At 43.2% G+C, this 23,678-nt stretch overlaps 1 protein-coding gene across 1 annotated transcript in view; it reads right to left on the bottom strand.

The window, feature by feature from the left end:
• Positions 1-23,678, bottom strand: part of GRPR (gastrin releasing peptide receptor) — a 468,413-nt gene that overhangs the window by 63,014 nt on the left and 381,721 nt on the right. Inside the window, exons 8-9 of the transcript XR_014834568.1 lie at positions 8,763-8,897; positions 6,252-6,429 (exon numbers count right to left, since the gene is read on the bottom strand). The gene's annotated coding sequence lies outside the window, so the exon portion shown is untranslated. The remainder of the gene's footprint in view (positions 1-6,251; positions 6,430-8,762; positions 8,898-23,678) is intronic.

Here is a 23,678-nt window from a genome sequence, read left to right as displayed (position 1 = left end):
AGCACGAGAGACAGGAACACGCGGACTGTATTTATACTGCAGGGGAGGACAAATCATTTTTCCCTCTATCCTTCTAGACCCTTCTATAATCCAAGATGGATGAACAGGAGCAAAACAAAGAGAAGGTTAATAACATGTACACCTGCCGTATACGTGGGCGAGACCTAAGAGAGGAACTAGTGACTCCCTGTAATGGCCCAGGACACGGCCTTCGATACCATCTCCAGCTAAAGACAAAAGGAGCTGCTGGGGGAAAGGAGCCGGTTATGGGAGGTGATCAGGCAAAACACTGTCCGCAAGGGGACTCTGGGTACTAAGGTTGTACGGAGATTTAAGGTCCTACCTTCTCCATTGCTAAGAGTGTCTAGGGATGTGGCATCATCTGTCTCTTCCTGGTCCAGAGAGGGAGGCACCCTGACAAATGGAGATGTCCTTTATACACGCAAATGCCTCTATCAAAAAGGCAACTTCTTGGTTTTCGGCGCTTTGTGTTTCTTAAAACTAATCAGCCTAAAATAATCCTTATGCCAAAGAGGCATACTTGGGGTGGCACCTTCTGCTCCCCTTCAACACAGAGCCACCTCGGGCCAGCTACTCCACCTCTCTGTGCCTTGATTTCTTCATCTGTAAAAGCCCACCGCCCAGGCTCACAGATTCCCTGAGATAAGCTCCACACAACACCGTGGTGCCCAGTTCCTGATGTTCGGAAAATATTTGCTGCCATGATAATGATGACAATGATGGAAAGGCTTATGAGCTGCATCAGGACCCAGAAGGAAGATGGAAATGCTTCAGCAAAGGCTTCACAAATAAAGTGACTCGACCTTGCCCTCGAAGGATGTGATGGAAACATGTCCATGGAGAGGAGTTTAGCACAAGCCATAAATGGGGGGGGGGGGGGTGGCGCGCGTGAAAAAGCAAAGACAATTAAACAGTGAAAGAAGAACAGAGAAGCAGAAACCATGTGCGTGCGGAGCCGGTCACTGTATTCAAACCGGTTATAAATCACGCAACTGATTTCCACCCAGCACGTGTCTGTTATGTTGTTAGTTTTTCATTTCTTCTTATCCTAGGACTAGTGACCAAGGAAGGTAGGACTAGACTCTCTGAATTCATTTGAAACTAAAGTAGTTCTGTCATGTTCCTTGTCATATTAGACTCCAACGCTCAAACTAGCTAAGAAAAAGGGCCCCAAATGGAACTGGGAACCCACCTGGGTTTTGGAAGCCAAGACATGGGACTTGAATAATTCTTCCTTTGTCACCAGCCCTAGGATAACAAGAAAGAAACGAACGACTAACATCATCGACACATGCGGGCTGGAAATCAGTTTCGTGATTTATAACTGGCTTGAATACTCAGATTTTCCCACATTTTCCCTTTTTTCTCTTTTTTGGCCGCCTCCGCCCCTACTGGAGTTCTGGGGCCAGGAGTCAGATCTGAACCTGTGTACGCTGCAGCTGTGGTAATACCAGATTTTTTTAACCCACTCTGCCAGGATGGGGATCGAACCTGTGTCCTGGCGCTGCAGAGATGCCTCTATCCCTCTGCAGAACAGCAGGAATTCCTTTCCTACATTTTTCTAAATTCCCCTTAACAAATTGCTGCTTTCATTTCTCTGTACTGTGTTTATCAGCATCCCCCCCCCACACACACTAGGTACTGAAGCAAGGCTTCCCTTCTTGTCTAGGGCAGAATGTCCTTTCCTTCTGCAGAGAGCAGCTTAAAAAAAAAAAAAAAAAAAAAAAAAAAAAATCTCTGTACTGTCTTAGAATCATTGGAGCCGGGAAGGGCTGACAGACATGCCCTCGAGTGCATGACTTAGGGGCAGAGAAGCCTAGTAATGCCTCCGAGCTCCCTCCTGCCTCCTCCCCAAATGAACAGCTCCAGGCAGGAATGGCAGGCCTGCTGCCCACGCTGGACCCCATTCACCATTTACACCACAATAAGCAACGTGGAAATTTAATTTCCACTGGAGGCTAATCCGCTACCATCCAAATATTGTCATAGATCCTGAAAACAAGATGGCTTGGCTCTTAAAAATATTTAATACGTGGACTTTCTGGGAACCTTTGGCAGCTCAGCATAGCTGACTCCATCTCTGTATTTGCAGGCCTGTTATTACGGTGGAGATTCGCCAGCATTACTTCTGGAGCTTCTTGAGCCAGGTGTCTATTTATTTATTTACCATGTGACTATGGAGAGCAAAAGCATGACTCTCCCGGGTCTTTGAATATTCAGTTTTATAATGAAATGCAAAGCCTTATCCTTTTTTTTTTTTTTCTTTGAAGGTTGATAACCATAACCTTGGGTTTCTCACACCATAGGTCTATGCAAAAAGAGAAATGTAAGTATAAACAAAGAAATGCTTTCTTCTAGCATATCCAGAGGGCCATTCTGTACCTATGTCCTTATTTTTTGGGTGTGGATTAACAGTAAGATCCAGATGGAGCCAGAGAAGGGACGAAGGCTGTTATTGTTCCAGAGAATTGAAAAAGAGCTTGGTGCTATAGTCAAAATCCTTTCCAGCAACTGTATCTTTCAAAAGGTCTCTGCTGCATTTTACTAAAGCGAGGCTAAATGGTGCGAATATACTGCATTTTTCCCATGACGCATTCCTTACTGCATTTGGACTGAATGGCCCACAGGGATTTGACTTACTAAGGGGCAGTTTTAGGTTCTAAAGGGGAGCAAAATATGCCACCCCCAAATAGCCCTCTTTGACAAAAGGATTATCTCCAGCTGACTACTTTTAAAAAACAGCAGCCGTAGGAAAAGCTCTGAAAGCTGATGTTATGATGTGATTTCTTTTGTGTTACTGATGCAGGCACCTCACACACTTAAAAGGTATATTCCTTACGTTTCTTTTAGAAATGACTAATTTAAAATTTGTGCTTCTCCCTGGCTTAACTGCACCCTAAACACAATCACCCGTGAGCTACAGATTAGGTACCCGGGGCACAACTGCCTCCGGGTCAAAGATTTTAAGTACATGATTTTTTTTTTTTGTTTTTTTTAAGGGACTTTCCTAGATTGCCCTCATCTCTCATCAATATGCCCTTTTCACAAGTATTTTTATTTTAGGAAAAACTGAGATAAAATAACCTAGAAGACCACCAGGATTCACGCTGATAGCTCATGACACCAACCTCAATGACTAAAAATTCCCCCAAAGAAAGAATGCCTGTTTGCTCTCAACCCTGATTCTTATCCAGAACCCTGTTTTTCTCTTTTTACTATTCAACTCCCCATAGTTCTTCCCAGGAGGACAGAGTCTTTAAGGCATTAGCCTGCTGTGGCCTCCTTTGCCTGGCAAAGCAATAAAAGCAATTTTTTTTCTCCTTTACCCAAAACTCTGTGTTTCTATTCGGCACCAGGAGACAGAGGCCAAGTTTCGGCAACATTATCCTTCCTACTTATCCTGCATGAAGCTACATTAAGCTATGCTAAATAGTTCAAATTGAGTCACAGAGGCCAACGTAAACTGCCATATTAGTTGTTTTGAAACATTCGCGGTAGGGCTGTAGGCGTCTTTGATAAATTAAGAGTGGCAACTTTAGATGAGAAATTTGTTTGGCAACGTACATTTCTGGAACAGAGGGAACAACTGATAGACCCAAGACCATGTCCCCCAGGGTAACTGCTACTCCTTAAAAAGAGACCACGTAGCCTGGTGATTGAAGGCTCTTCGCTGGAGGACCTGACTCTACACCTAACTTGACTCACTGTGTTGTGTGCTAATCCTGTGCAATAAATGGAGTGATTTGTGAGTTGAAGAGGGGCCACATGTTGTGTATCTCCAATGTTGTAATCCTTCCCTGGCCTCACTGCTGGGCCCTGTGACAAAGAACCAAGGAGAAGTTACCCTTTTGTTATAGATATTTCCATGTATAAGGGAAGCCTGTTTGTAAGAGTCTCCCTCTTCATACCTGTTGGGTTGCATCCTGCAGGCCTGCAAGGCTTGTGCTTGCCCAGCTTCAAGACCAAGCAAAGAGCCCGCAGGCGGCGACAGAGACATCAGTGATTTAATAAAGGGGAGCTTACCCGTCTGAAGCCCGGTCCTGCAGCGACGCCCCGACGTGTGGGGTGGCAGAGGGCACACGAACCCGGGTTAGGACCGCCGGCAAGAGGGCGGCAGGCTTTGCTCCCAGGGCAGGGGGAGGTGCCCAATGAAAGCGCTATTGGCTTCAGGTGGGCTCCTCAGTTACCAGGGAAACCAGCAAGGGGCACGCCCCCCACCGCCCTTTGACAAGCTACCAGGTGGAGATGTTCTGCCCGACAGACTAGGTGAAGCAGGCACCGGTGGAGCAGGGGATGGAAAGAGAGCAAGAGAAGAGCCATCTTGGGTGGCCAGACTATACAGCACCAGGAAGAGGATGACTACATCTCTAGAAACTCTTATCCATGGAGAAGGTTCCACTCTAAGTGCAACCCAGGCCAAGATGCTTGGCAGGGACCTCTGGTGACCTAGACTTTGGGAGTCTTCATTAGGGCATTTCTTTCCAAAACATTCCGTGTCCTTAGTGCTTTGTCTCGCTTTGTCCATCTTGGAGTAAACTGGGGTTATGTAATCCAATATATTTTTCCATCTTGAAAAATAATGACAACTAGTTTGAGCATAAGGTAATCACCCAGGAGTTCCCGTTGTGGCTCAGTGGTTAACAAATCCGACTAGGAACCATGAGGTTGCAGGTTCTATTCCTGCCCTTGCTCAGTGGGTTAATGATCCGGCGTTGCTGTGAGCTGTGGTATAGGTCGCAGACGCGGCTCGGATCCCGCGTTGTTGTGGCTCTGGCATAGGCTGGCAGCTACAGCTCCGATTCGACCCCTAGCCTGGGAACCTCCATATGCCGCGGGAGCGGCCCAAGAAATGGCAAAAAGACAAAAAATAAAATAAAATAAAATAAAATAATCACCCAAAGACAAACGTCAACATTTGTCAGTAAACTCTGTAGCTGAGCTGGAAGAAATGAGCTAATTGCGATTTGTACATAGGCATAAAGTCTCGAATTTGCATATACCCATGAGTCTATAATTACACGCATATCTGCATGGCCGTGAGCTCAAAGGGGAACACGTATCAGAATGTTAGAATGTAGTCACTGCAGGCAGGCAAAGGATAATAAAGCAGTATGAAGAACCAGGGACCAGAGACACAGGTAAATAAGAGATGAATCCGTATTCATTTTCAAGAGGCTACTTAGGTGAATGGGGATAATATATTGAGAGAAGCTTAATTAACTAAGGCTTTGAAATAGCAGAGATATTTAATGAATGTTTTGACATACTCAGAACTGATTGAGGAAGTGTGCTCTGCTGACAATTTCTTGGGAAATCATAGCGTATCCTTAATCAATAAAAGAAACACCCATGAAAAGAATCCTGTCATAATTGAGATTCTCAGTGCAATTTATTGAGTCATACCCACTCTGTGGGGGGCTCTGGCAGAAACATTATTTCTTTCTGATAACAAAATATATTTTGTCACTTTCAAAACCCTGTGGATATAGGGGTTCCTGCCCTCAGTCCACTTCAGACTTAATGGAAGGAACGAAATGGGTAAAGAGTCAACCAAAATAATGCAGCGATGATGACATTTCATTTGAAATCGTGGACATGAATTACACAAGTGGGTTAGAGACAGTAAGAAAAAAATTGGTAAGGTGATAAAAATATGGCTAAGTTCCTATGTGAATGATACTAAGTCAAATTAGGAGGAAGGTTCCTGGAAAACATAGTAGATGCGTAGACGTGATCTTTTAAAAAAAAATTTATTTTCTTATTCAGATTGGTTAATGAGTGCGAGTTTTTGTTTTCTTAATAACCAGAGTGGGGGAAAGAAACCCCAGAACTACATACTAAATAAAGATCCCTTCCTGAGGAATGTGAAACCACAGCATGCGAGGCAATGCTGGATCCTTAACCCCCTGAGGGAGGCCAGGGATCGACCTGGAAGCTGTGGTGTAGGTTGCAGACGTGGCTCGGACACGGTGTTGCTATGGCTGTGGCGTAGGCTTGCAACTGTAGCTCCGATTCCACCCTTAGCCTAGCAACTTCCATATGCCACAGGGGCACCTGTAAAAAGGAAAAAAACAAAACAAAACAAAACAAAACAACCCAGGGCATTCTTTTGTGTGTTTTCAGAATTTTCTACAAGAAGCATTGTAACTTTATGGTCAAGAAAAAAAATTAAATCTATTTTTAAAAAATTGATGAGAGTAAAAAGTAGCTCCCAAAGAGTTTCTTCTTACCTTCATGATACTGAATGATGGGAGTCGGCTGTCTTAATAGCCCTGTTTCTTCCCCGTTCCTCCCCTCGTTCCTCTGTTGGGTAATTTGGTCAAAACCATCCCATCATTGGTTATTTTGATGCTACAGAGTCCACGCACTAAGGGAGTCATTTGTCAGGTTTTGAGAGGATTGGAAATCCTGTTGAAAAAACAGTTGGAATGAGTTCTTTTGAAGATCAGTTTTATTCCCATCATATATTATGGATTTCTATCAGTCATTTAGACTCGAAAACAGTATTAGATGCCTGCTTGGCTCATTCTTGAGAAATTTAGTGCAAATCTGGAGGTTGGTTCTTAGAATTACAAGATTTTGTAGGAGAGGAAAGATAATTTTCCCTCTGCTTTTCTAGGTTCCTGGCTGAGGCTCCCTGTAATAAAAGCAGATTAACAGGGGAAAAAAAAAACAAACGAAAGGTTTATTGTCATGACACCACTCCTACGGAGCAGGGACCTAGGAAAACTGAGCAACTCCCTGAAAGGCACCAAGCCGCCACTGCCTTCAATACCACCTCCAGCCAAAGACGGTAGAAGGCGTTGGGGGAGAGGAGCAGGTTATGGCAGGTAAGCCCCAAAGGCACCGCAGACACGGGTGAGCTTGTGATGCAGATTTGAGCCCTTGTCTTCTCCAATAATCAGAATTTCTAAGACAAATACCATAGGATATCCCATATATCTGGAAGCTAATACAGGGCACCAATGAACCCTTGCACAGAAAAGAAACTCAGGGACTTGGAGAACAGACTTGTGGTTGCCGAGGAGGAGGGAGTGGGATGGACTGAGGGCTTGGGATTAATAGATGCAAACTATTGCATCTGGAGGGGATAAGCCATGAGATCCTGCTGTAGCGCACAGGCAACTTTATCTAGTCCCTCATGATGGAGCATGATAATGTGAGAAAAAGAATATGTGTGTGTGTGTGTGAGATGGGGTCCCTTTGCTGTACCGTAGAAAAGTGACAGAACACGGTAAACCAACTATACTGGAAAAAATAAAAATCACTAAAAAAAAAAAATAAAGTAGGGTTTCTAGCACTTTAGAGGCGCCCTTCTCTTCCTGGTACAGAGGGAGACACTGAGAAACGGAGGTCTCCCTTACATGTGTGTCTCTCTCACAAAAGGGTGATTTGTATGACTTGCTTTCAAAGCCTTGCCCATATCTGCTTTCTCTCCAAAAAATAGCTCAAAATAATCCTCAGGCCTAAGAGGCATATTTGGGGTGCAGAGGGTGGGGAGTAAATCCTGCTCCCCTTCAATTATTTTCTTTAGGATTTGTGTCCCCTCCTGTGGACTAGATGTACACTTGGAAGGCATGTAGACACGTTAGGGGCTCAGTATGGGATATAACTTTTTCTCTTTCTATCTGAATCTTTTCCTAGAATAACGGGGGGGGGGGATCCCCAAACAAAACTAGTAAGCACACATTTTGCCTTTTCACCATAAAAAAAAAAAATTCCCATAAATCATTTTGATTGGCAGGTTTTTTGGTTTTGTTTGGTTTTGCTTTTGCGTGTGCCGTTATTGATGTGGCATAGGCTCTCAGGGAAATCTTTAATTTAAAAAAATTTGTTTTGTTTTGCGTCTTTTTGTCTTTTTAGTGCCGCACCTGAGGCCTATGGAGGTTCCCAGGTTAGGGGTCGAATCAGAGCTGTAGCCACCGGCCTACATCACAGCCACAGCAACTCAGGATCCGAGCTGCGTCTGCGACCTACACCACAGCTCACAGCCACGCCGGATCCTTAACCCACGGAGCAAGGCCAGGGATTGAACCTGCAACCTCATGGTTCCTAGTTGGATTTGTGAACCACTGAGCCACAACAGGAACTCCCGGGAAATCTTTAATTTTAGATCACTGATTCACAAGTGTGGATATTTGGCCCCTAAGGGACATCAGGCAACCTCTGGGGATGTTTTTGATTGTTTCTGATTGCGGTAACTAGGGGGCAGAATAGCTACTGGCATCTAGTGGAAACGTCCTTCAGCGCTCAGGACAGGGCCTACGGTAAAGAATCATCTCGCCCTAAATATCAGTAGTGCTGAGGCTGAAAAACCTTGTAAGCCAGATGGAGAATGGGTTACAGGAAACACGGAAAGGACTGGCCGCTCAGAATACCAACAAGACATGTCATATTCTTTTTTTTTTTTTTTTTTTTTTTTCCGGCCACACCTGCGGCCTATGGAAGTTCCCAGGCCAGGGATTGAGCCCGTGTCACAGCAGCAACCCCAGGCCATTGCAGTGCCAACACTGGATCCTTAACCTGCTGCACCACAAGGGAACTCCAAGAGACGTCATTTTCTTAGGTCCTTTTCTGAGCCAGCCATCTCAACCTAGCTTTAGCTTGTTTACTTTCTTGCTTAACAGTTTAAAGTTTTTAATCACTTCCCAGCCAAGTGTTAGAGCTTTGGTACAAGGAGGAAACTCTCAGCTCTAACCCCTGGGCTCAGTTCCATCCAGCAAGACAAGCTGAACAAATACCTTGTAATCCGAGGGGTTCAGTCTGGCTGCTGGAATTACTCCTCGCATTGCAGACCCATCTCACACATGGATTACTCCTGAGCACCTGAGCTGTCCTGGAGGCGGAGAAAAGCTGCTGATGACCTGAGCAAATACCTGCAGGAGTAACGATGGATCAGTACAGCTACTTGGGCCAGCTCTGCACGGCTTGTCTCTGACTCAGATAGAGGTGGGTGTCAAAGGCATTTGGGGAGGTGGCACTTGAGAAGGGGTAACCTAAGCTTGCAGGGCAACCCCGGGAGGCACAGGCTGGACCTCTCTCTGCCTCACATTTTTCATCCACCCAGGGTCTCTCCATTTTTTTTTCTGCCTCTACTCCCCCTGCCCCCAACAGCCCCATCCTGGTGGTTTTCAATTTTTGACAATAAGGATACAATGAGTTTTAAAAAGCAGCTGGGAAAAAAAGAAAAAGGAGTTCCCTGGTAGCTTAGAAGTTAAGGACTTGGCATTGTCAGAGCTATGGCTCGGATCACTGCTGTGGCACGGGTTCAATCCCTGGCCAAGGAACTTCTGTTTACTTCGAGTGCAGCCAAACTAAAACATAAAAATAAAAAATAAAGAGCAGTTGTGGTATGAAATGACACTGAAGAATCATTGTTTTCACCTTCTCCATTCATTTATCCAAGCACGATGTTTATTTTCAGGTTATGTTAGAAAACAACAGTGATCTAAGTTGATGTGCTTACTTTTTAAATTGAAGTTAGATTTCCGAAACCTAAACATCCTAGGTTGCCCCAGACTGTAAGGAAATGTACAGTCACATTAACAGGAGTATCCCCCAGTTTTTTGCACCTCTGAGCGCTATGTCTTTTTCAGAGGCTCTCCACGTTCCAGGATTTACAAAGCTGACCCCGAAGGGCTCTGGCTCCACCATGGCTATTGCAGCCAGTCTGGTTCTTACATAGCTCTGCGGCTTCTCAGCTGGGCCGAACTGCTCCTGCATAATGGTTCCCATTATGTGCTGCTGCTGGTTCCCTGTGCTGAAGTGGGGCGAATGTCTTCTCCACCTCTCTCCACGGAACTTGGATCGGGAACAGCCTCGTCTTATAAACTCCTCGACACAACTGTTGGGCTTATGTGCCCAAGTCCCCTCTCCAGTGAGGCTTCCAGGTGAATGTATCACAAATTACCATCTCAGCCCCAAAAAACAAAAACAAAAGAAAAATAACTACCACCCCCAAAGCCTAGTAACTTGTGCAAAGAGATACTTTGCCGCCAGGCAGCAATCATCTAAATAGCCTTGCTAACAGGACAGGCACACTACAAAACCCCTAGAGGTACAGTTTACACCATCATTTATGCCAGTGGTACCCTAAGAAGGACTTCTAGGCATATGTATCCTGATTGGACTTTGTGATCCTTTAATTATAATGTAACTATGATCCTAGCTGATTTGTCAAATAGCTCTGCCATAACTCTAGTTTTTATGCTTTAGATGCTGAATTATTCTTGCAAGTGTCAATACTTTAAAGCACAGAGTATGTGGCTTTGATGCGATCATCTTGAGAACTACATGAGCTGCTGACAACCCACAGTTTGATCTCACCTTCTCAAGCCCCCAGCACCAGAGTGAGGCTGGGGCTTGGCAGTGTAACGTGTGCTATGCCTACATTTGGGTTAGAATTGACAAATAGAAACTGAAATACCATGCCAAGAGACTGGTGAGAGGTGTCATATTTTTGGCTGAGTTTTCAATTTAAAGCCTATACAATGATAGAAGTGGGAACTCAGAGGTGGGAAAAGAAGAAATTTAGAATCTCTATGAGAATGTCAATCAACGAGATATCTTGACAGGTTGACATGTTATCTTGAATGAAAGCTTCATTGATGGATGTTCTAACAATGGATTGAGTTCTCTGACCACAGTTTAATCTCATTTTAGGCCCTAGAGGGCTTACTAAAATGTGTTGTGTCAAAAAATATTTGTAGCCTGGATCATATTTTATTACTGACTTAAACAAACACACCCCAAAAATGTATTGCACAAAATGTAGGAAGAAAAATCCATAAAGACATCTCAGCATTCCAATGAAGAATATTTTCCTTTAGCCGCTAAAATGCCATGTCAATCACTCAAACTTGTAATCCAGCACAGTTTATGTGCAGTCCTTTAAAAGTATTCACGTATTCAAAGTTTGCCACTGTATTCAAAGTTCACGCCTGTGTCACCGGAAGTTATCACTCAAAGTCTCTCCAGAGAGAGAGAGAAAATATCACACTGATCATGCCACTTTTTTTCTGATACAAAAGTTATTACAAGAGTTCCTGCTGTGGTGCAGTGGGTTAAGAATCTGATGGCAGCGGCTCATGTTGCTGCAGAGGCATGGGTTCGATCCCCAGCCTGGTGCAGTTGGTTAAAGCATCCACCGTTGCCACAACTGCAGCTCGGATTCAATCCCTGGCCCTGGGACTTCCATATGCCGTGGGTGTGGCCATGAAAAAAAAAAGTCATCACAAAAGCCAATAAAGCCTTTTAGGGGTTTTATTTCCCATTTCATTTAATAGCCATAGGCTGAACCTTTACTCCCAGTTTCCCAATCCCTCCTGTGCTCTGTCCCATGCTCTTCCCTCTCTCTGGGACACTCCTCGACCCCAACACCACCCATCACCACACCAGGTGCTGGGCTAACTTTCCCCAAGAAGTCTGTTTTGATTCTTTATCACTGGATTGGAAACCTCTGCTCTGATTCCAAAGCATCCTGGACCAACCCTTTCGGTAGGGCCTTTGACACTAATCTGTAATGGTTCATTTCCTTCCTGAAGCCCCAATGCCTGTCCAACTCCTTGAGAGCAGGGGCGTCAAGCAGCATCCACCACTACTGCTTTGTATTCGAAGCATATGGGTCACTCAATAAATATTTGTTGACAGCTGAAATAAGGGATTGCCAGCCATCCAGATCTGTTTTTTGTACCTGATGCTGAATTACTAATTGAAAAGGGAGCTCCTCACTTCCATTTGCCTTATCAAGTGTCTGTGTGAGAAATGTAACAGATGAACAGGGGGGTACAAAGGTGTCTTTTAGTTCGCCTTCCATCAGTATGGGCATGGCCCTCAAGCTTACTTTATTCAAAACAACACATGCTTGAAGGGAATCGCGCTCTTGATCTTGAACCTACAGATAAATGGCAAGGGCCATCAAGTTATGTATAGAATATGAGCATGTATTTGAATGTTTTGCTAACCCTAGATCTCATAGCAAGAGACACTTGAGATCTCTTAGGAATAGAAACACGTTAATAAGAGTATATTTATTAAAATTTTCTCTTTCCATTTTATCGAGTATATACCTGAATTATGACTAATCTCTGGTGGTCAGCAAATGAATCATTTTGGCTCTAACAGAGCACGAATAATTTTACCATCTTAGCGAATTTTTAGTATTCTGGCTTCTTAATTGTATGATGAAATCATCACTGCACTGTGACTCAACTATGTAAACTGAACAAAATTAAACCAGCATTCTTAGGGTAATGCTGTTTTTTTTTTTAATGGCCTCACTGGCAGCACATGGAAGTTCCCGGACCAGGGAACGAATCTCAGCTGCAGCTGTGGCAACACTAGTTCCTTTAACCCATTGCCCTGGGCTGGCAATTGAACCTGCACCTCTGCAGCAACCTGAGCCCTGGCATTTGGCTTCTTAACCCACTGTGCCTCATGGGAATTCTGGGTAATGCTATTTAAAAATGAAAGATGGTTTGCCATTAATTAAAAGAAAAAATTCGACTTTAAGGAACCAACAGATAAGAAGAAATTCTTTTAAATTCAATTCATTATTCTGAGATACAAAATGGATTTCCTTTCAACGTGTTGGAATAAAAATGGAGTTCCTTCTAAAATCATGACGAGTTTTATCTATGGATATGAAATATTAAATAGAGCGATAGCAAGGGATAGGTCTTTATCCAGTAACATGAAGATAAATGATTTTCCTAAGGGTATAGGGACACAGAAATGAATCATTTTTGAACATGCTTAGGTTTGCAACTCTGGAAGCCTGAGGACAGTGGTTCCCAGAATTTTTGTCACAGAGGGTAATTTTTTATAGCAAAAATTTCATGGACTCTTTTCCACCTGGAAAACAGTTATATTTCTAATGTTTGTTGCTTTAAAAAAAACACAAGAAGGAGTTCCCTTGCAGTTCAGAGGGTTAAGGATCTGGCATTGTCACTGCAGTGGCTCAGGTCACTGCTATGGTGTGGGTTTGACCCCTGAGCTGGGAACTTAGGCATGCCACTGTCACAGCCACAAACAAACAAAAACCACACAGGAAAAAAGGTGATGTGAAAATTTACTTGAGGCTCATCTGTACTCAACAAATAACAAAGCGCCTTTTTTTTTTTTTTTTTTTTTGGTCTTTTTGCCTTTTCTAGGGCCGCTCCTACGGCATATGGAGGTTCCCAGGCTAGGGGTCGAATTGGAGCTGTAGCTGCCGGCCTACACCAGAGCCACAGCAACGCAGGATCCAAGCCACATCTGGACCTACAACACAGCTCACGGCAACCCCGGTCCTTAACCCACTGAGCAAGGCCAGGGATCAAACCCGCAACCTCATGTTTCCTAGTCGGATTCGTTAACCACTGCGCCACGACGGGAACTCCGAAAGCGCCTTTAATACATTTGAAAAATCGTGGTTTAAAAATGTTTAAGCTATTATTTAGCCATTCTACATAAAACGTTTCATGGGCATATGGTTTCACTGACCCTTTGCAATAATCCCTAACCCTGGGGTTCTGTGATTACAGACTTCAGAAGATACCCTGATTGCAGCTTCTGAGAGTTCTGGAGCCAGAGGACTCAGCTGAGCCACGCCTGATCTCCTGATCTCCAAAACATTTCCTGTGATAAACAATATTGTCTTCAGCCACTAAGTTTGGGGGTAATTTATGATGCAGCAATAGATAACGAAGATGTGTGTGCAGGCAATACATCACGACCCCATGGCAACCACATCATGAATGTCACGGACTGAAAAATAAATTTCAATTTCAGAGATGATAAATGGGAATAAATAATCTACATTGTACTCTAAAGGGAGAAGTAGAGCAGTTTACCTGTTTGTCTTCGCTTTAGCCACGAGACGTCTTGCAGGGAAAGAACTGTGTTTTATTTAGCTCTGGGCATGCATGGTGCCCCACACATAAGAAATACAGATATTTGCGGAACGGAATTGTCCAGATCATTTTCCCTTTGGACAGAAAGGCCTAGTTCGAGGCAAGTATTGAGAAAAAGAATGTGCTTATTACCAGGGGCGTAAGACTCACACTCAAAATGTTTCTTTAAAAAAATTCAAGTTGTGCTCTTTTTAATTTAACAATGCCACTTATTTCATTTGTTCTTCTAGTACTGAGGTTTTATAACACCCTTTTGGATGTTGAGGATAAAAATGGAAGTTGGACTTAGTGATATTTCTTATTGAAGGATTATGTGATCTCTTTCATAATTTTGCTCAGAATTATGTAAGAGCACATGAAAGATTGTCAGCAAAGCAGCATTATCTTGATATATTTTAAGAGAATGGAAGAAAAATCATCTTTTAACTCTTGGACTGAGCCGATTAAATTCCATGCTCAGAAAATCAGACTGTTCAAATTAAGACAACACCACACCTGATTTCTGTGTGTAGACAGAATTGACATTTTATTAGGTAGCAAAATATCATCTAGTAAATAAACGAGTGGTTCATACACTGGGGGCCTTATATCTGTGGACAAAAGCAGATGGCGTGCTCTTTGCTCCACGATGCAATAATCACCTGCCCGCTTCTTTCTGTCACTAGATCCTAGGCTCTTGCAGACAGGGACCATGCAAGACCCATCCTCACAGTGGCAGCAAGCCTTTTTGAGCATTTACAGCGTGTCGGTCATGGTGTTAATCCCTCTACATGTGTGACTTCATTCTTTTCTAAAACCATCCCACGAGGCACATGATACTTTTAGTCTTCTAAGTGACATAGATAAGTGAGGCCTGGAGAGGTTAAATGACTTGTCAAGATCATTCAGTTACCAAGGGACAGACTCAGGATTTGAACCCAGAGCTCTATTTGTCAGCCACTGAGTTTTACCGCCCCTTCTCTTAGCTCCCGTATGTTCTCCGGCACTGATGGCCTTGCACATAGGGTATGCTCAACAGACACGTGCTGTCATTAACATGTATCTGTTGGGTTCCCACCATGTACCTATGAGCTATTGAATTAGCTAATTGCCTAACCGGAGAAGTTTTTACAAGTTTTTTTTTAATTTTTAAAAATTATTATTAAAGTGTAGTTGATTTGCGATGTTGTGCCAATTTCTGCTGTAGAGAAAAGTGACCCCCTGATACATATATAAATACATTCATTTTCTTATATATCTATCCCAAGAGACTGGATAAGAGTTCCCTGTGCTACACAGCAGGACCTCATTGTCTATCCATTCTAAATGTCATAGTTTGCATCTATATAACCCCAAACTCCCTGTCTATCCCACTCCCTCCCCCTCGCCCTTGGCAACCACAAGTCTGCTCTCTATGTCTGTGAGTCTGTTTCTGTTTTGTAGATAGGTTCATTTGCGCCATATTTTAGATTCTACGTATAAGGGATATCATATGGCATTTGTCTTTCTTTAAAAAGATTTTAAATGGAAGTATTGGTGCTTGACGGACATCTTACATACAGCTGGTTCATACAGGGAAGTTAACAAGACCACTCAAAATTCAATAAATTCATAAGAGAAATAAAATATGCTTATGGCTATTTGGCTATAATACCTTGAAATTACCAGACCAGTTTTCAATTTCTTTCTATTAAATATGTTTGCCCCTTGTTTTTCAGATTAGCTAATCTAAGTTGTGTTGCCATTTCTAGGTTGGATTTTGAGATACAGGTTTACAATTGAATTATTCCAAGGAAAAAATAGCAGTGAAATTCATCTGAGAATATTAGCAACAAACTGGTAGCCCATAATGGTTATCACTATGCAATAGTTTCAGACCTTGAATATAAGGCTTTGTGACCCATGATCCTTTGGGGGCATTATTATCCTATTTTATTAGAGATGAAATGGATAATTCATCTATTTCTATTTAAAGTTTTTAATAAAAGTAGAGAGTAAATTTTATGAGTGCTATTTTTTGTAAAATACATAGCTTTGTTGAATTACTTGGAAGTGTCTTGCAACAGGAAGTAGAAACTGAAACCACAGAGTAGCATTCTTTCTACTTTGTCAAAAAAAAAAAGTTATACTAAATAAAGAGGACCTGCAGATTTTTGCAGGGCGTGTTCTGGAGTTTCTTGTGGTAGACGGATCCCAGAGAAGCATTTTAAGATACAGACAGAGGAGACAAAGAGCAGTGGTCCTGTAATAGTAGAAAAGGTTGACTTTCAATCCAAAGAGGACGATAACATTCATTCTGCCACCTTGTTCTGTCTCTCATTGTTTCCTTCTTCTTTCTTCTAAGATTGGAGGGATGTAGGAAGGCTTGAGGGAAGGAAACTGGGCTCACTTACAGGAGATTCGATTTTCCTGGACCAGACATCCAAAGACTGAAGGCTGCTCTCTTCCTCCCATTCTTCCATTTTTCTATTCATACTGTCATTTATTTATTGAAAAAAATATTCACTGAATGCCAAACTTGTGCCAAAAACTGTGATAGGTGTACTGGATACAAAATATATGCCACCATGAGCTAAGTATCTCCTGAAACACTTGTGTGGGGTGATGTGGCTTGCAAAATGTCTCTTACTTGATGAAGTACATACCTTCAAGGAGCTCACAGTCTGTGAAGAACAAACTAAATAAAGATTATTCCAATGTTCAATTATTTGTATGGAGAGAACAAACAGGGTCGGCTATTAAGAAGAACCACATAGGGTAGCAGGAGCCACTATTGTAAGGTGAAGGAAGTCAGGGAAATTTCGTGTGGTCAGATTTGAGTCAAGACCTGAAGAATGACGGCGTTCCCGTCGTGGTGCAGCAGCAATGAATCAGACTAGGAACTATGAGGTTGCAGGTTCGATCCCTGGCCTTGCTCAGTGGGTTAAGGATCTGGCATTGCCTTGAACTGTGGTGTACGTCCCAGATGTAGCTCGGATCCTGCATTGCTATGGCTGTGGTGTAAGCCGGCAGCTGTAGCTCTGATTCAACCCCTAGCCCGGGAACCTCCATATGCCACAGGTGTGGCCCTAAAAAGACAAAAAAAAAAAAAAAAAAAAAAAAAAAAAAAGACTTGAAGAATGAGAACAAGTCAACCATACTAAGAAAAAGCATTCTAGGAAGAGAGAGTCGGCAACGCAAGTACATTGAAAGAGGCACAGATTGACATGGTGGAGGCTAATGTATCTGAAATCTGTTCACAGAGAGAGCGTTTGGGGAATGGGATGAGATTGGAATTGAGGCAAAAGTAAGACCAAGGAGGCCAGGTTCTGAAAGGAGTTCCGACATATTTCTAAGTGCTTTGGGGAGTCATTACAGAATGTGCTCTGAGGAGGTGATTTGGCCTGATGCACATTTCTGAAGAACCCTCTCCCTGTTCTGTGAATGCAGCGTTGGGAGGGGGCCGAGGGGGGAAGAGAGCAGGCTGCTCAGGAGACTGCTGCAGTAAGTCCAGGTGGCAGATGACAGCAGGGTCCTATTTTCAAGGTAGAACCAATAGGAAAGGACAATGGATTAGATGTTTGTGTCTTGAGCCCCTGAATGGATGGTGGGGCTGTTAAGTGAAGTGGGAAAGACTGGGACGGAGACAGAGGTGAGGGAGAAAACCAATGATTCTATTTTGGACAAGTTAAGTTGGAGATGCTTTTCAGTTATTCATTGCGAAGCTCTCTGGTGGGCATTTGGAATAGGAGTTAGGATTTTAAGGTGAGAATCAGGGACCAGACACATATGTTGAGAGATTGGCTTAGAGATGGTATTTAAAGCCAGGGGTCTGGTTGAGCCTAACTAAGAAAAAAGTAGAAGGAGAAGAAAAACCTAGGAGTTCCTGTTGTGGCTCAGCGGTAATGAACCCAGCTAGCATCCACGAGGACGCGGGTTCAACCCCTGGCCTCGCTCCGTGGGTTAAGGATGCCGGTGCTGCCGTGAGCTGTGGTGTAGTCCGGCAGCTGCAGCTCCGATTAGACCCCTAGCTGGGAACCTCCATATGCAGCAGGTGCGGCACTAAAAAAAAGAAAAGAAAAGAAGCCTAAGACTGAGTCATGAGATATCCAACATTTAGGATCAAAGAGAAGCTAGCAAAAGAGACTGAGAAAGGGAAGCCAATCAAGTAGGAGGAAAGCCAGGAGAGTGTGCACCATGGAAGCCAAGAGAAAATTATGTATCAATAACTTGAAAATAGCATCCTACTAAACATGTCTAAAAACACTGCAGAGAACTAGTTTCCCATCAGCTGTGGATCACCACCAGGGCTCTAAGCAAAATGGCAGACTTGTTCCTTAGTCTCCGTCTCCTCGCATCTCCCCTTTCTATCCTCAGATTCAAAGTGGCTGCATGGAACCACTGTGGAAAACAGTATGGAGATTCCTCAGAAAACTAAACATGGAACTACCCTTTGATCCAGCAATCCCACTCCTGGGCATCTATCCAGAGAAAACCAGGACTCGCAAAGACACATGTACTCCGATGTTCACTGCAGCACTCTTTGCAATAGCCAAGACATGGAAACAACCTAAATGCCCATTGACAGAGGAGTGGATCAAGAAGATGTGGTACATAGACACAATGGAATGTTACTCAGCCATTAAAAGGAATGAAATACTGGCATTTTTAGCAACATGGATGGACCTAGAAATTATCATGCTAAGTGAAGTCAGCCATACAATGAGACACCAACATCAAATGCTTTCACCGATATGTGGAATCTGAAAAAAGGACAGACTGAACTTCTTTGCAGAACAGATGCTGACTCACAGACTTTGAAAAACTTATGGTCTCCGAAGGAGACTGTCAGTTTGGGGGGTGGGGGATGTGCTTGGGTTGTGGGATGGAAATCCTGTGAAACTGGATTGTGATGATCATTAAATAAAAAAATAAAGCAAAACCCCCCCCCCAAAACAAAAAAACAAAACAAAGTGGCTGCATGGGATTGCAAAGCAGGTTGCAAAATTTCTTCCCCTTCCTTTCACCCAAAGTCAAGCTCCTGTTCACCGGGTGTGGGTTCAATGAAAGCACCGTGGTGTGAATGGCCAATGGGTTCAAACTTCTTAAACCATGTTTGCAATCCTGCAAATTGGGACTTTGATTGCAAAGAACATGGCTGGAGGAGGCTAGGTGAGCTAGCACTACAGTCTTCGGGCCCAAAATACTGAAGATCTTTGCATGTGCACTTATTTGACCAAGCTAAACATTCTCTATTAATTTTATTCTTCTTCATATACTTATTTTGCAAGAAGGATATGTGAATCTTTTTTTTGAAATTTGACTTTTAGTTATGGATTCAAGCATTAAGCTCTGTTTAAATATTCTCATTAACTGAAGGTTATTTAATTATCTTCTGTATTTTATTTAAGCAAAAGGAGAGATATATTTTCCCCTTACAACTATGATAATCAGGCAAATTTTCTGTTTTAAAAACAGCAACATTTAAATTCTCACATTAGAACATTTCCTTCAGAGTTATGAAAATATGAAGCCCAACTACAAATAATACTTTATACATATATAAATGTTATATGTATACAATGTAAATATATATAATATATATTATATAATATTATAGAAATGTTTATATACATATAAAAGATCTCTTCTTTCCTTACAGCTCCTGATAGTTCTACCTTAATTGTTTCAGGAATGTCAACAAAAAGAGTCCTCATTTTGATGTTTTATTTATTTATTTATTTATTTTTGTCTTTTTTGCCATTTTTTGGGCCGCTCCCACGGCATATGGAGGTTCCCAGGCTAGGGGTCTCATCAGAGTTGTAGCCACCGGCCTACACCACAGCCACAGCAACGCGGGATCCGAGCCATGTCTGCGACTTACACCACAGCTCACGGCAACGCCAGATCCTTAACCCACTGAGCAAGGCCAGGGATTGAACCCGCAACCTCATGGTTCCTAGTCGGATTCATTAACCACTGAGCCACGATGAGAACTCCAGATGTTTTACTTCTAAAACTCATCTGTAGAACATAAGAGAAGTACATTTGCCAAGAGAAAAATTAAGAGGATATTGAAAAATAAAAGGAAGTAGAACAATGCTGCTCCATCCAGTGCTACATACACGGCTGGCAAAACTCTGCATCCTTCTCTCTATATCAGGCGTAAAATAAGCATCAGAGACCAAATACAATGAAACATGTAAAGGCCCAGGATAGAGCATTTTTAAACAGAATTCCACTGGCTGGATGGCTGCTGACATGTGCTATTTGAGCAAAGCGATTCATCCAGGTTTTAATCTGCAGTAAAATCTTATTTAACTAGAACCAGTGAGCCAGAATTCTCATCCTATCTAGTTTCATCCTACATCTAGGAGAAAAAGTCAAAGGATAAAACACTCCACAAATTCACATGGAAGACCTCAAATTCTACTTGAGAACTATTCGTTTCCATGTCTTTAAAAATTTTTTTATTTTGTATTGTCTTTTTAGGGCCACACCCATGGCATATGGAAGTTCCCAGGCTAGGGGTCAAATCAGAGCCATAGCTGCTGGCCTATGCCACAGCCACGCCAGATCCGAGTTGCATCTGCAACCCACACCACAGCTCACCGCAACACCGGATCCTTAACCCACTGAGCAAGGCCAGGGATCAAACTTTTGTCCTCATGGTACTAGTCAGAGTTGCTTCCACTGAGCCACAACAGGAACTCCCCTCCATGACTTTAAAAAATACATCTATAACTTAGAGCTAAGCGAAAATGTAAAGCCCTTTACTTGTTCACAAAGCATTAATTTTGCTATGCTTTTCAGAATCTATCCCCAGGAAACGGGGTTGGCTAAAGCAAACAATTCTGGGTAATATACTACAGAAATCCTGTTCTCACCTATATTTTTCATCCTGAACTTTCTCATAAAATCCACGATAACTTTAAGCAATAGCTTTGTTCCAGAAAACAAAGTGGCTCTTGAGTATGGATAGATGTTTGGGGTCACAGAGATAATGCCAACTGGAATTCTAGAAGGACTGCATGCGGATTACTGCTCGCAGATTAAGGCAGTTTTTAATTTTCCTTTGGCCACGGCATGCAGCAGCTTGATGTGGGATCTCAGTTCCCAGACCGAGGATTGAACCCGGGCCACAGAGGTGAAAGCACCAAATCCTAACCACTTGACCACCAGGCAACTCCCAGATTAAGGTATTCCTTGACTGGTTAAACTAATTCAGCAGTTAATGGTAATTATTACAATTATTATTATTTTTTAGTGATAGGCCCATTACCTCCTTCAGGGGAGAGTTACTTTCTCTTTAGGGGTCCCACTCAAAAAGCTTTGATATTTTTAAATAAGCACAAGGCATTTGTTGGGTTTCGAAGCTGCCTCAGCATTTTTAGGATATAATTATTAAAACACTTGTCAAAACCAAGAGCCTGGTTCTGACAGACCAGGAAAGCAAAGCCAGGAAGTTGTATTTCTGAGCTTTCTCTGGCTCCAGTAAAGTGCATGGCGTATTTCAAATTTTATGAAAATAGAATGGTATATAAAATATTCAGTTATACTCACCTACAACCTTTTTAGTGACTATTTACCACATTCAGGAAAGAGCGCTAGGTACCATGGAGGGGGGGTGGTCAAGGGGGGCGGGGAAGCACCAAGGTAAATGATAAACAGCCCCTCCCCTTGCCAAGAGTTTAAGGTACTCAGTGGGATCGAGACGCCTGTGCAGTTCTGCAAACCGTCATCCTGAGAACTCTCACCTCGGACCTGGTTTTTAAGCTTATAGCCCATCTTGAAAGGCTCAGAGAAAGACGCCCAGCCCAGTCCATCCTGGGGCCCAGGGAGAGGTGAGCACGCCTTCACTTTATCAGGAACACAGTGCGTTGTGTAGTGCCTGGCACGTCGCATGCATCCAACAGAGATTTTTGGATGAATATATGCTGCGAAAACTAAGTGACTTCACGTGGCTTCTAACTCACTCTGAGTGGAGCAAGGGAGAGAGCCATACAATCTGCCAGTGTCTTCCTGGCTTTTACACGTACTCTGAAGACAGGGGGAGAAAAGTGTTTGCAGTTCTGCTGGCAAGTTTGCCCCTGGTGTGGATGGGAAATGGATCCGTGGTGAGCCCAGGCAGGTGACACCCCAGCAGACTCACAGGGATGTGCCAGCTTCGTGCCCCAGAGAAGTGAGAATGGAGCAAAATAATCCCCGTGTCCCAAACCATGAGACATAAGGAACTGATCTGCTGGAGGGAAGAAGTCAGGCCAGAGGAACTTCGGGACCAGCTTGTTCCCAGCTTCATCTCCTCGGTGATATTTAAGAGGCTTTGGTCTTAGGAAAAGTGTGATTTGGAGGAAACCCTTGAATTGACTGAGATTAGATTTCTGTCACTGCCACAGAATGGGAAGTGGCAAAGCAACCAGCGTCCGAGAGACAGTGAACAGCTCCTCTAGGGAAAATTAAGATAACACTTCCAGTGAGGAAACTCTTGAATGGGGACTAGAAATTACAGGCATGCATCCGAATATGCTCTTCACATCAGCTCTCTTTACTGGAGAGATCAATGCAGATAAAATGAGACATTAACATATCATCACATCCAGCGTAAGGTTCAGTAACTTGGGGCTTGATATCTGCAGGAAATAAGAGTTGAAAACTGGAGGATGGGAATTCCCGTCATGGCTCAGTGGGTAACACGTCTGACTAGGATTCATGAGGTTACGGGTTCGATCCCTGGTCTTGCTCAGTGGGTTAAGGATCTGGCATTGCTGTGAGCTGTGGTGTAGGTCGCAGATACGGCTTGGATCCCGCGTTGCTGTGGCTGGGGCGTAGGCCAGCAGCTGTAGCTCCAATTAGACCCCTAGCCTGGGAACCTCCATAAGCCACAGTGGGGCCCTAAAAAGCAAAAAAAGAAAAAGAAAACAGAGGTGGGTGATGCGTAAGGATTTCTGGAGCGGAACGGTGTTCTTTTCTACTACTTACATTCAGGGAGATTTTATTCATTCTACCTTGGCAATCATCAGAAGGGAGTGATTTTCTATCAAATAAGCATTCTTCTCAAGCTGGAGGAGTGCTGACACTTAATGGATTAAAGGAAGTAGTTTACATTTATCCGAGGTCACCCCAGATGTCCCCAGTGGGGTTCAAAATGTTTTCTCTGGAGTTCCCGTCATGGCTCAGCAGAAATGAATCTGAATAGGAACCATGAGGTTGTGGGTTCGATCCCTGGTCTCGCTCAGTGGGTTAAGGATCCTGCATTGCTGTGAGCTGTGGTGTAGGTTGAAGATGTGGCTTGGATCCTGTGTTGCTGTGGCTGCGGTGTAAGCTGGCGGCTAGAGCTCTGAGTAGACCCTTAGCCTGGGAACCTCCATATACCGTGGGTGTGGCCCTAAAAAGCAAAAAAAAAAAAAAAAAAAAAAAAAGACAAAAACCAAAATAAAACAAAATGTTTTCTCTCACAGCTTTAAAACACGCTAGCGAAGCCTACCAGCCATGAGGACCATCTGTCTCTTGGGTCAATCGGTCTGACCTGGAGGGTCAGGTGAGCAGACACACTGAGAGGAGGCAGGACAAAGCGTCCTGAACATGCCACCCCTTCTGCTCACACCAGTCAGTTTGTCCACCGCCAGGGGAATCAGTTGCATTGGTGACCAAGCTTGTTGAGGCCATTTTTACTTATTTTTTTAATTCTTTGATTGAGCTAAAATATTTTACATAAACCAAACGAGTTAGTGTAAAAAGAAGACCATTGTTGTATGAAAACTTGAACCCCTTTGGAAAGACTTAATAAAGGCAAATTGCTTTAAAAAT

The sequence above is a fragment of the Sus scrofa genome, chromosome X (assembly GCF_054392235.1).
Source record: "Sus scrofa isolate SSC_HxYL_T2T_F1_AM1 chromosome X, Sscrofa_HxYL_maternal_Yorkshire_Landrace_v2.0, whole genome shotgun sequence".
NCBI lineage: Eukaryota > Metazoa > Chordata > Mammalia > Artiodactyla > Suidae > Sus > Sus scrofa.
Note: the sequence above shows the minus strand (reverse complement) of the source record. Positions and strands in the feature narration are given on the sequence as shown.